Source organism: Camellia sinensis, chromosome 9 (assembly GCF_055761805.1).
Source record: "Camellia sinensis isolate YWXY chromosome 9, ASM5576180v1, whole genome shotgun sequence".
NCBI classification, from domain to species: Eukaryota; Viridiplantae; Streptophyta; class Magnoliopsida; order Ericales; family Theaceae; genus Camellia; species Camellia sinensis.
In genome coordinates, this window is record NC_138969.1 from 178,911,113 (window position 1) to 178,925,245 (window position 14,133).

At 38.1% G+C, this 14,133-nt stretch overlaps 1 pseudogene; it reads right to left on the reverse strand.

The window, feature by feature from the left end:
- Positions 1 to 4,587: 4,587 nt before the first annotated feature.
- The window catches only part of LOC114277956 (G-type lectin S-receptor-like serine/threonine-protein kinase At1g11330), a 35,039-nt pseudogene continuing 25,493 nt past the window's right edge, over positions 4,588 to 14,133 (reverse strand).

Consider the following 14,133-nt stretch of genomic DNA (forward strand, 5'->3'; position numbering starts at 1 on the left):
ATATATATAGATTTCAAATTGATTGATGGTACCTATAATATAAAAGCACATGTACTAGTTTTGGGGCAAATCTTGAAATTAATAAAAGAAGTGAGAGCTTGGAATGAAACTTATGTTTTGGAGCCTTATTTATGTAGGATTAAATTAAATTAGACTAAGGAACCTAATTCAACTAGGATATTCCTGTTTCGATAAAAAAAAAAAATGCTAATCGACAAGATTTGAAATAATTCAAGAAACTGAGGGGCTTTAAGAAAATAGTTCAAACAATAGGGTTTTTAAAGAGAATACATTTTTCAGAGGCTTCACAAACTTTGATGTTTTGCCAAGCTGAAGTTGAGTAATCGCAATCATGTTACAACAGAAGGGATTTAAAGCGAACCGCCGAGCAAAGAGTCTAGCCCATCCTAGTAATGTAATTCCGATCACGCAAATGCAGACGGAATTAAGGGGCAATTGAGAGGGGAGTTTGTGTCAAGAAAACGGGCCGAGCTAGCTGTGGCTGGGTCTTTGTCAATGGGTTACATGACCGAGTTAGCATAACCGAGGGCAGTTTGGCCAAGGTTCTAAATCACGCGGCTGAGTTAGACTAAGGTCCAAAAGTTGGACCAGACTAGTCGTTCGGCATGAATCCTTTGCCAAGCTAGGTGAAGTGATGGTGTTTCCAACTGGACTAGACGCACCTGTTGCACACCAAGGCCGAGCAAGGTCAGCGACGATGAATGGGTACAGCTAAAGAAGTCGGCTATACACCTCAGATTTTTGGTCGGTTCCAAAGGGTGGATTGTAGTGCCCTGCAAGAAGTAACTCGGCAGGATTTGCTACGTGGCCCAATTAGAATACAAGAAGAGGAATCTACTAATGTTGTGCGTCAATACCGTTTGGTATTTCGGCCAAATGTTGTGTGGCAGTATTGACGGGTACGCGTGTGAAGAATAGAGAGGGCAATATAGCCACGCGTCCAGGAAAGGACGAGCAAAGTGGCGCACGCAGAGGCTATATAGACTGAGCAGTGCCTCCATACAACAGGTCTGAACTCTGGCTACCCAAAGCTCTATCTCTCTTTTGTCTTCTCTCTCTTTCTCTCTCTAAAAGAGTGCTAATTTGATCGTCGGAGGGGCTTTTCGGCATCACACTCGCCGGGCAGCTCACCGTCGTTGTGTTCGTAGATTATTCGGAGTGAAGCTAAGCTTAGACATGAGGAGTACGGACATCGATGAATATTTGCTCCCCGTACTCTAATCTTTTGATTTACATATTTCCATTAAGTAAAATCAACCAGAGAGAGAGAGAGAGAAAGAGAGAGAGTATTTTAGCCATTAAACTCAATGTAAACGTGCATAAAATGTTTAAAATATATTTTTTTAAACGTTTAATGGCTAAAATACTATTTTTTTCATCAATATTTCTTAACAAAAATAGGCAAATAATTTAAATTGAAAACGAATCAATACATTAAAGTTTAAATTAACAAAATAAAAAAACTCAATATTTATTTTGTCACAAATATCAAATCCTAAAGTTTGTTTTTGTTTTTTTGTTTTTTAAGTTTACAAAAAAATAAGTTTCCAAAAATTACTCTACAAACACAAACCAAACAAGCCCTAAGTTTCCAAAAAACTCAATATTTATTTTGGTTTTTTAAATATCAGAAATTACATATGAAGAAGAGAAAAATGGTTCGTTTATGACCATACAATTTGAAAGGGGAAGTATATAATTTTCAAGACATGGTGTTGGACTTCCAACCACAAAGAAGGCGTCAGCATCTTGAGGTTTGAACGAGTCAATTCAAATCGAGGAGTACGTTAGTTAAGTTTGGTTCAAAAATTGCGTAATAAATGAATTCATCCTTATTAATTCAAAAATTATTCAAAATTTTTATTTTATGATTCAGATTTATTTTACACATGGATCCCACACCACACAAATTCAATCACAACCATACAATTTCATTCGAAGTAAATTCGGAGAAGTTAAAAGTATAAAAATTTTATAAGTTTCAAAACATGTTTAAGATTAATTTGTTTACATAACAAGTCTATCTGAAATGAGTTTTTCACTAAGTCAAGCTAGCTTGGTTTTATAAAATGCTTTAAATTTTTGGGTAAATTACAAAAACCCTTGAACTATGATCCATTACATTTTGCTCCCTAAATTTCAAAATCAATAGTTAATTCCCTAAAAATATTATCTTATTATCGTTAACCCATTTTGTTAAGGTTCTGTTAGGAATGTACAAAAAATTAGATCATGTATAATACTCATGACATATTTATTAAATTTTTAGAGCAATAATGTCCTAAAAATGGTGATCTCGGTTGCATTTTGTCACTGAGATAAGTGAAACAAAGTACAAATGAAATCCTGATATAAAAAAAAAAAAGAAAAAAAAAAGTAGGAATGAAATCACAATACCCTAAAACAATCATTAATGGGTATTGTCGTCTTAAAAATTCAATATACATGTCATGTGTTTTACACATGATCTAATTTTCTGTAAATTTCTAGAATCCTAACAAAAAGTGTTAGCTATTGAGTTTTGAATTTCAAGGGGCAAAATGCCAATGAGTTATTGTTTAAGGGGTTTATTGTAATTTACCTAGTTGTAATGTCACTCTTTCGTCCATTTATCGTTAATGAGGTTTGGCAAAAATTAAAAGTGGTGCAATCAAAACAAGATTTTAGTGAAAGTGCAACTACTAAAGTGAAATTTTAGTGAACTTGTATTGTGCTAATGACACTAGAAAAATATTACATATAGCTTACATGATAAGATACCTCAGCACTATTAACATCAAATGTATAAGAGTGTGATATTATATCTTGACTAAAAACATAAAAGATCAATTATCATAATTGAAAGTGAATAGGTCTAAATGAAATTTTAACAAAAATATAGAGATGCTAAGTGTAATTAATAATACTAGGGAAAATTACAATTTATACCCTTATACTTTACACTTAGTTTCACTTGGCCCCATTAAGTTTTTAATCATCTTAGTTAACCACCCAAAACTACATGGGAGTCAAATGAATTTAACCCAAAATTGAAACCATCTATATGTGACATTAATCAAATGAGAAATATACTTTGAACCCTTACATTTTACATCAATTTTCACTTTAGTTTCTTATTTTTCAATTGTAACAAGTCAACATTTTACGCTTTGTATCAAATTTTAATGTACTCATTTGAATAGCTAAGTGCTAATAAAATTGATGGTGTGAGCAATATAAGACATTTTAGACATTTTAATGAAATCTAAGACAATTTAATGACAAGTACATTTCGAAAATTCCAGATAAGAATTGGAATAAGTTAGAAAATCATTCGACATTTTAATGACAAGTACACCTTTGAAAATTTCATATAATAATTGGAATACAATATTATTCCTTCCACATCCAATTATAATTCCGCGGTTGCCTTTCATGATAAATGACCCGTCATAAAGAGATAGAGGGATGTGAAAGGCAAGAAAAAGACCATGGTAATGACAACCTCCCGAGAAATTATTAGGTACTCTTAAAATATCATGTGTTCATACTCTTTTATCAATTATCATTCACTATATCCTTAAATTTGTCAATCATTCAACACAAAATCATAATACCTCACTTTCTCCACCAATCATAATACCATAGAACACCATGTAACCGCGCTCCCAGAGTATCCAATAATCACCCAATTTTTATTAGGGTAAATTATAGGACGAGTCCCTTTAGTTTGAGTAAAATTTCATTTTGATTTTTGTAATTTTAATTTAAACAGTTTAGTATGTATGTTTTTAATTTTATTGTAATGTGATCTTTCTGTCATATATTGTTAACATTTTGAATGAAAAAGCATCGTGTGGAAAATTAGAGGGACCATAGTAAAATTCAAAACAAAATTTCACTTTGATGCTCTAGTTTTGCACATGGTTTTTTCCGTTTGAAAGTTTAACAGTAAGTGACAGAGGATCACATTGCAACAGAATTGAAAGTATAGATTTAAATTGTTCCAATTAAAATTACATAAACTAAAGTGATACTGTACTTCAATTGCAGAGACTAAGGCCGTGTTTAATTGGGGGTTTGGGAGGGTGAATTGGATTACCAATCCGTGGGACCCACCGAACCCTTATTTGAATGCAACAAAATGTCATAGGATTAGTAATGAAAGGGGCTTAGTAATCCCCCTCTGTAGGGGGATTAGCTTGGATAAATTTTAGGTGGGATTAAAAAAATAGTGAGAGGATTAAGTCTATTTTATATAAAAAAATTATTTTTTTAATTTTTAATTTTTTTTTACCAAGTGCACCTTTTTTTTTTTTAATATTTGTTTTAGTTTTTTTTTTAATATAGAAATAATTTATTTATTTATAAAAATAATTTAATAATCCCATCACTAATCATCTATCATACTATCATTAAAACAAACACATTTTTACTTATTCCCCTCACTAATAATCCACACATTAACAATCTCTTTACTAACAATCATCTCACTAATAATCACATCCAACCTAATCTGCCAAACAAACGTGGCCTAATTGTGTAATTTACCCTAATAGAAACCATTACTAAAATTGGCTTAATTGATCATTGAGGCATAATATCAGAAATTGTTGATTCATTAATATACTAATCTTCATCATTTGATTCATAATGATCGGTGAATCTCCCCGCAGAGAAGGTAGGTCTTTCGGGTTGGTTAAGAGTTACAACTTCACTTTTCAACATAACCACAACCGATGAAATAGTAGGCTTTGTAAGATTTCTGAAAGCTTTTCTGTATATTCAATTGTATATATGATTACAATCAGACCTTAGATTGTATATCCCTCAACCCTAAACCAAAAAGGAAAATACAATTATGCCTCTAATAGGACTCTAACACAATCATGCCTCTAATAGGACTCTAATTTGTACAACCACAATTTTGGAAAATAGAAAATATAAACAATATATTCTCATACTCCCGCTCAAACTCAAGGTGTTTTAATAGAAAGCATGGAGAATTTGCTAAGAAGAAACTGAAATCGAGCGGTAGTGTAAGTCTTGATTAAGAAGTTTGCAAATTGCAAAGCCGAAGGAATGAAAGGAAGCAAGATAGTGGCAGATTGCAGATGTTGGCGAACAAAGTGACAATCAATCTCAATATGTTTCGTCCACTCATAAAAGACAGTATTGTGGGCAATCTGAACTGCACTGCGGTTGTCACAATAGAGAGAGGTCGGAGAAGATTGAGAGGCACCCAACTCAGACAAGAGACAACAATGCCAAACAATTTCAGCAGTGGCAAGGGCCATAGCACGATACTCAGCTTCGGTAGTAGAGCGAGCAACGACTAATTGTTTCTTGCTTTTCCAAGAGATCAAGGAATCTCCAAGAAACATACAGAAACCAGACTTAGACTTATGATCAGTAACATCACCAGCCCAATCAGAGTTAGCATAGCCCACCAAGTCCAAAGAAGAAGTAGTGGACAACAATAAGCCCTGAAAGATGGTACCCCTGAGGTAGCGAAGAACGCGAACCAAAGCAGCCCAATGGGTAGAGCGAGGAGCAGAAACAAGTTGATTATCCATATGAACAGCATAAGCAAGATCAGGGCGAGTGACAATCAAATAAACTAAACAACCCACAAGCTCACGATATAAAGTGGGATCATTCAGAGGGACACCATTAGTAGAGTTAAGCTTCACATTAAGCTCAATAGGTGTATCAAAAACCTTAGTATCAGTAAGACCATCACGATGAATGACTTCATTAGCATACTTAGCCTAAGACAGAAAATAGCCCTTGGGAGAAGAAGCAACCTCAATACCAAGAAAATACCGTAATGGACCCAGATCCTTCATTTCGAAGGTACGGAAGAGATGCTACTTGACCTCAGAGATAGCAGAAGAGTCTGAGCCAGTAATGATCATGTCATCCACATAGAGTAAGAGAGCAACAAAACCAGTCGAGGTATGTCGCAGAAATAAAGCAGAGTCAGAAGCAGAAGAATGAAACTCAAGCTCGATAACAGCAGTCTGAAATCGATCATACCAAGCACGAGGAGACTGCTTTAGACCATACAGAGCACGCGCGAAGACGACAAACCTGACCCGAGGGATGGGGAAGGCCAGTGAAAGGACGCATGTAAACCTCCTCAGTGAGATGACCATTAAGAAAAACATTCTTAATATCCATCTGACAAAGAGGCCAAGAACGAACAGCAGCGACAGAGATTAAAGTACGGACATCAGCCATTTTGGCAACAGGAGCAAATGTCTCCTCATAATCAATACCATACTCCTGAGAGAAACCTTTGGCAACCAGATGAGCTTTGTAACGCTCAAGAGAACCATCAGAATGAGTCTTGACTTTGTAGACCCATTTGCAACCAACCAAGTTCTTACTAGTAGGCAAAGGAACCAACTCCCAAGTATTAGTTTTCTGTAAAGCAGACAACTCATCATCTATAGCTTGAACCCAATGAGAATCCTGACAAACCTCCTTGTAAGACTGAAGTTCTACAAAAGAGTGAATAGCAGAAAAAAAGGTACGATAGTAAGCAGAAAAACAAGTATTAGACCAATCCAACCTGTTTGGAGGATGACGTGCTCAAGGAGGATATCGGTGTGCAGTAGGATCAGAGTCGTCAGAAGCAGGGGGAGCATCAGCAGGGGCAGAGACAACCGGTGAATGAGGAGCCTTGTGATGAGAATAAACTAACAACGAAGGAGGAGAAGAAGCCGAAGGAGGAGAAGCAGCCAGAGGTGTAGGAGGAGAAGATGGAACAAGCTTAGGGAGAACAGTGGAGATGTACTCATCAGACGAGACCTCAGAAGGAAATGGGTTAATGTGAACCAAATCCTCTTTGGAAATTGAAGCAGTGAGAGGGAGAAGCTGAAAGTAAGACAGACGTTCGAGAAAGGCAACATGACGGGAGACATAAAGGCGACGGGAGATAGGATCGTAACAACGGTAGCCTTTCTGAGTAAGACTGTAACCCAAAAATTCACACAAGACAGAACGGGCACTGAGTTTGGTCCTATCTTTGAGGGGAAGGAAGACAAAACAAGCAGACCCAAAGACATGCAAGAGGGAATAATTGGGAGGTTGGGAATATAGAGCCTTATAAGGGGATTGACCGGAGAGTAAGGGAGTCGGCATACGATTAAGAAGGAAAGCATTGGTAAGAATTGCCTTACCCCAGAATGGTGCCGGAAGAGAGGCAGAGGGAATCGAGCTGTCTCAAGGAGATGTTTATGCTCAACCCGACCATTTTGGGCAAGGGTATCAGTACAAGAGGTTTGGTGAATGGTGCCCAATTTGGCCAAATATTCACAGAATTTAGTTTTAAAGTATTCCCCACCCAAGTCAGACCGGAGTATTTTAATTGTGGCCCCAAATTGTGTAGTAATCATAGACTGAAAGGTACAATATATCTAGTAGAAGTCAAACTTATGAGTCATAAAATAAACCCAAGTGTAACGGGTGCAATCATCAACAAATGACACATAGTATGCAGAACCTCTCTTGGTGAGAACATGAGAAAGGCCCCAGACATCAGTATGAACTAAAGAAAACGGTGTAGCAGATATAAAAGTACTGTTACGGAAAGATAAGGCTGTCATTTTGGCAAGTTTACACCCTCGACACTCGGTAAGTTGACTAGGAGAAACTTTACCCAATATACCTGACTGAGCTAAAGACCGTAAGCAATCAGCAGACAAATGCCCTAATCTGGAATACCACAAATAGAAAAGACAGGACTGAGAATCTAACTGGAAAGAAGAAAAGGCAGTCGGAGAGTTAGTCATAGGCAGATGCAAACTCTCCACCACATAGAGGTCTCCAACTCTACGGCCAGCCCCAATCTGCTACTTGGACATCCGATCCTGCACAGAACAGATAGAAGAAGAAAAGATAACTCCGTTGTTTCATATTTTCATTCAGGTTTGCTTGGGTTTTCTTCAGGTATCTTTTCGTCTGTGTCGCTTTTTGACTTTGGTGCCTCTCATCATATGACTTCTCATCTCTCTTTACTTTAAAATTGTACTCCCCCTCCATTTCCTATTACTGTTAATGGGTCTGGTATGTCAGTTATATCTGTCATGACCCGAACCCGCCCCCGTGGGTTAAGGACATAACCGGCCAGTAATCATAAGATTACCTACGGCCTCAAAACAAACCAAAAGTATTCTAACAGAGTTAATGGGGGCCAAACGGAAGCAATTTAAAACTTTGTCCATAGATCTGTGCTTACATGGCACATCAAAATAACGCATACATATGCACATTAATAACTAACAACAAATATACAATACCATCAAGTTCTGTACAGACAGGATCATCCAAAGCTAAGTCAACCCATGAGAACTATATACAGACATATTCAAAGTCCTCGCCAACAAGATAAAAATAAGATAGTATGACAAAAAGGCGAAGACGAGTATCGTGCGTGAGACACAAGGGTTGACTCTCCAAAACTCGGTTGTTCCACACAGACTTCACTGAGGCTGGGTCTGGATCTCTCTTGGCTCACCTACAAACATATGAATGAGCGTGAGCGATAGCCCAGTGAATAATATCAAATGCATGAGTTATACAAGCGATATGTAGAATAACATGATTCAAATGGCCTTGGGCCCAATTCATATTTCTATTTAACATATACACACAATTTAGGTCGAGTGACTACAATTTCAAACCAACTGGCCTTTGGCCCATTCAAACTTTCATTTGCGTCAGAACGGCCTTTGGCCCATTCAGATAACAAACTGGCCTTTGGCCCATTCTTTCGTTCGTGTCAAAACGGGCTCCGGCCCATCCATTCATGTCAAAACGGGCTCCGGCCCATTCATTCTTGTCAAAACGGCCTTTGGCCCATTCATTCATGTCAAAACGGCTTCCGGCCCATTCATTCTTGTCAAAACGGTCTCCGGCCCATTCATTCTTGTCAAAACGGCCTCTGACCCACTTATTCATGTCAAAACAGCCTCCGGCCCATTCATTCTTGTCAAAAACGGCCTCCAGCCCATTCATTCATGTCAAAACGGCCTCCGGCCCATTCATTCTTGTCAAAATGGCCTCTGACCCATTTATTCTTGTCAAAACGGCCTTTGGCCCATTCATTCATGTCAAAACGGCCTCTGGGCCATTCATTCATTCATATCAAACTTTTGTCCATAATTCGAACTGGCAAACTCATAAGGCTTTTGAGGAAATAAGCAATTGGACAAATGACAAGTTTCAAATGTCGATATTACTCACAGTGATCGGTTGGTTGGTTTGCCCAGGAGCTCGACCCTACACATTCCATGAACACAAAAGGGTCATAAACAATTCGATCCGTTCTAAATTCACATATTCCTCTTTAGGCTTCATTCTTATCTCTTTAACTCAATTACAATGCTCAATGCATGCCTAAGAGTACTTAGAAGTGAAAGAGGACAGAAAACGAAACACAGAATGCATAAACAAAATTTCAGAAAACAGGGTCCCCGCTCGAGGGTGCATTTCCCCACTCGAGCAGACCCATGAGGTCTACAAAAGTGCTGGATGCATCAAAATTATGCTCGAGCGTGAAGTCTGGCGCTCGAGCTGAAGGTCTATCTACATAGCTCCCCACTCGAGCGTGAACTTCCCCGCTCAAGCGGACGCCATGCTTGCAAAAAAATGCTGGGAGCACGAAATTCACGCTCGAGCGGTGGTTTCCTCGCTCGAGTGGACATCAAATTTCTGGAAAATCCAGAACATGTTCTTGAGCTTCAACTTCAAATTCAAAGGCTCCAAATGCATGATTTTGACTCAAACTTCATATATATGTGTACTAACATGGTACAAACACTAAATTACAACATTTTGAAGCTCAATTTCATAAATCAAACCCATGCATGGCTCATTTTCCACCAAATTCATTACTGACATAACAACTTCACGCATTCAAAGCTTCTACTCCCATGGATTGTACATGCACGTGACATATAACCCTTATTCTCATCCCATATGATGAAAAGATGGTCAAACACATGGATTTCAACCAAAATTCAACATGAGTCATGTAATTCAAGCTTAAATATGCAAATTCAAGACAATTTCTTACATGCATGTACATATTGGCCCTCAATTCAACAAGACCAATTCAATTACGTCATGCTCAATTAAATTCATGTTCTTGATCACCAATTAATCTTTAAATCACAAAATTACAAGTTCAAACTCATGAATTTACTCACCTAGGAGCTTTAATCCACCAAATTATGATTAATCCTTGAGTGTAGCTTCAAAATTACCAAGCTTCAAGGTCAAACTTCAACTCTCTCTCTCTGTCTCTCTCTCTCTCTCTAGCCGACCCTCACTCTCCTTTCTTAGAGCAATTTCGGCTCAAATGAACAAGAAAGAGGAGTTGAGTGTGTGTGTAGTGCCCCTCTCAAATACATTATTCTAATATAAAATAATTGGGCACCTTTCATTAAATTAACCCATGTAATTTGATCCGAATCAATTTCCAATTAAATTCCACCGTAGGCTCTAAAGAGTATGCCAATCACAATGGCATAATCAATTTCAGTTTCTGTGGCCGATAAGGCCTTCAATTTGAATTCCGAAGTAGATAATCAAATAGATATTCCTAGGGTGAATAGATAGAAATTCAAAACCACATATTTTCACATAATGGCACACAAAATCATATTAAACACATAATTATACTCATATTAAGGACCAATTAATATATTACGGAATAGGGATATCACAGTCTTTCCCCCTTTAGGAAGTCTGGTCCTCCAAACTTAATTTACCTTCGTTGGGAAACAAATGTGGATAGCGTAGTCGCATTTCCTTCTCTTTTTCCCATGTAGCATCCATCCCATAGTGTTCCTTCCATTCCACTTTCACCATTGGGATGGACTTGCTTCTCAATTGTTTCACTTGCCGATCAATAATTCGTTCCGTTCATTCAGCGTATTCCATATTTTCATCTATAGCTACTCGATGATAATCAATCACATGAAACGAGTCTCGGAGGTAACCCCTCAACATCGACACATGAAACACGTTATGGATTTGTTCGAATCCCAGTGGCAAAGCAACTTTATAGGCAACTGGACCAAGCCTTTCCAAAATCTGAAACGGCCCAACGTAACGTGGCGACAACTTGCCCTTCTTTCCAAACCTGACTTGGCCTTTCATTGGGGACACACGGATGAACACATGGTCACCGACCTCATACTCAAGAGGTCTTCTTCGAACGTCTGCATAGTTCTTTTGTCGGTCTTGAACTGTTTTGAGCCTTTGCCGAATAGTTTTGATTTTCTCAGAAGTGTCTTGCACAATTTCAGGCCCAAGTAAAGCTCTATCCTCGACTTCTGTCCAACAATTTGGTGATCTACACCTTCTACCATACAAAGCCTCGTATGGTGCCATACCGATGCTGGAATGGAAGCTGTTATTATAAGCAAATTCCGCAAGTAGCAAATAGTCTTCCCAACTCCCCTGAAAATCCAAAGCACACATCCGAAGCATATCTTCCAAAGTCTGTATCGTTCGTTCTGATTGCCCATTTGTCTGTGGGTGGAACACAGTACTGAACCTTAGTTCTGTTCCCATAGCTTCCTGTAAACTCTTCCACAATCTGGATACAAATTTCGGATCTCTATCCGACACAATGGATACCGGAACTCCGTGTAAACGGATAATCTCATCAACATAAATAGTAGCCAATCTATAAGCATTAAATGCAGTCTTGACAGGCAGAAAATGTGTAGATTTAGTCAGTCTATCAACTACAACCCAAATAGAATCCATACCTCGAGAAGTCTGAGATAGGCCAACAACGAAATCCATAGTCACATGTTCCCACTTCCATTCAGGAATAAGGAGAGGTTGAAGTAGACCACCTGGTTTCTGATGTTCAGCTTTGACTTGCTGACATTGAAGACACTTGGACATATATTCTGCAATCTCCTTCTTCATTTTAGGCCACCAGTAGGTTTGTTTCAAGTCCGGTACATTTTATTATTACCCGGATGCCTAGCAAATACGGATCTGTGGGCTTCATCTAAAACCCTCTTCTTCAGCTCCAGAATATCTGGGACACACATTCTGTTTTGAAATCTCAACACTTCATTCTCAATGCCAAACTCTGCTTTCGGACTTGTCTCAAATTCATCAACCACTTTCTTGAGGAATTCATCCTTTTTCTGTTTCTGCTTGATTTCATCAATGATTGCCGGCTCAGCTGTAATAACGGCTATCAATCCGCCCTGTTCACACACTACCACTTCAATTTCAGACTTCTCAAAAATTTACAAGATTTCTTTCTGTTTAGTAAGTAAACAAGCCCTACTCCTCGTTGATTTTCTGCTCATGGCATCAGTAACTGTGTTAGCTTTCCTGGGGTGATACTGAATCTCTAAATCATAATCCTTTATTAATTCGAGTCATCTCCTCTGTCGCATATTCAACTCTTTCTGCGTGAAAAAGTATTTCAGACTTTTGTGATTCGTGTAGACTTCACACTTTGCTCCATATAGATAATGCCGCTAGATTTTCAAAGCAAAAATAACTGCGGCCAATTCTAGGTCATGTGTTGGATAGTTCTTCTCGTATGGCCTCAACTGTCGGGAGGCGTAAGCAATAACCTTTCCGTTCTACATTAACACACATCACAAACCTTTATAAGACGCATCACTGAAAATTACAAAATTCTCCATACCTGAAGGTAGTGTCAAAATCGGTGCAGTGGTCATTCTCGTTTTCAATTCATGAAAGACTGATTCTCTTTCATCGTTCCACTCAAAAGGTTGCCCCTTGCGTGTCAGTTGGGTAAGAGGCACAGCTAATTTCGAAAAGTCCTTCACAAACCTCCTGCAGTACCTAGCTAAGCCCATGAAACTACAGACTTCTGTCACATTGGTTGGTGTAGGCCAACTCACAATCGCCTCTATTTTCTGCGGGTCCACTGAAATCCCTTCCTTGTTGATTACGTGCCCTAAGAAAACAACTTCATCCAACCAAAACTCACATTTCTTTAGTTTAGCAAATAATTTCCTTTGCCGAAGTATTTGTAGAACAGTTCTTAAATGATGTTCATGTTCAAGTCTATCTTTAGAATATATCAAAATATCATCGATAAAAACCACAACAAATTCATCAAGGTAGGTTTTAAAAATTCGGTTCATTAAGTCCATAAATGCTGCCGGAGCATTAGTCATTCCAAATGGCATAACAAGAAACTCAAAATGTCCATACCTCGTTTTGAATGCAGTTTTCTCAACATCTTCTGCCTTAACTTCCAGCTGATGATACCTGGATCACAAATCAATTTTAGAAAACACCCGTGATCCCTGCAACTAGTCAAATAAGTCATCAATACGGGGTAGGGGATATTTGTTCTTTATTGTTACCTTGTTCAATTCCTGATAATCGATGCACAAATGCAAAGTTCCATCCTTCTTTTTCACAAACAGCACTGGTGCACCCCATGGCGAAGTGCTAGGTCGGATAAACCCCTTGTTAAGCAAGTCTTGCAGTTGTTCTTTCAATTCTTTCATTTCGGTAGTGGCCATTCTGTAGGGAGCTTTAGAAATAGGTTGGGTGCCTGGTATATTCTCAATTGTAAACTCTATCTCCCTGTCTACCAATTCCCATGGCAATTCATTTGGAAACACATCCGAAAATTCTCTAACAATAGGGATATCATTCAATTCAACATTCACAGTGTGTTTAGTCAACACATAGCACAAATAACCCTTGGCACCCTTTCCTGATCAGTTTACATGCTTTCATTGCAGATATCAAATAAGGTGGAGGTACTACCCCATTGCCTACAAACACAATTTCCTTATGTTCTGGTGGTTTAAACACAACCCGTTTTGTCACACAATCAATGGTGACACAATATTTGGTCAACCAATCCATGCCCAAAATTACATCAAAATGTCTAAAATTCAAGGGCAACAAGTCTACATATATGATAGCATCCTCAACACGCATATCACAAAACTAGTGTATAAATTCACACAATACAGATTCCCCAGATGGAGCAGACATACATAGTAGATATGGCAGTAATTCTAAGGGTCGATTCAGTCTAGATGCAAATGCACATGTCATAAAAGAGTGTGTGGATCCGGAGTCAATTAACACAAA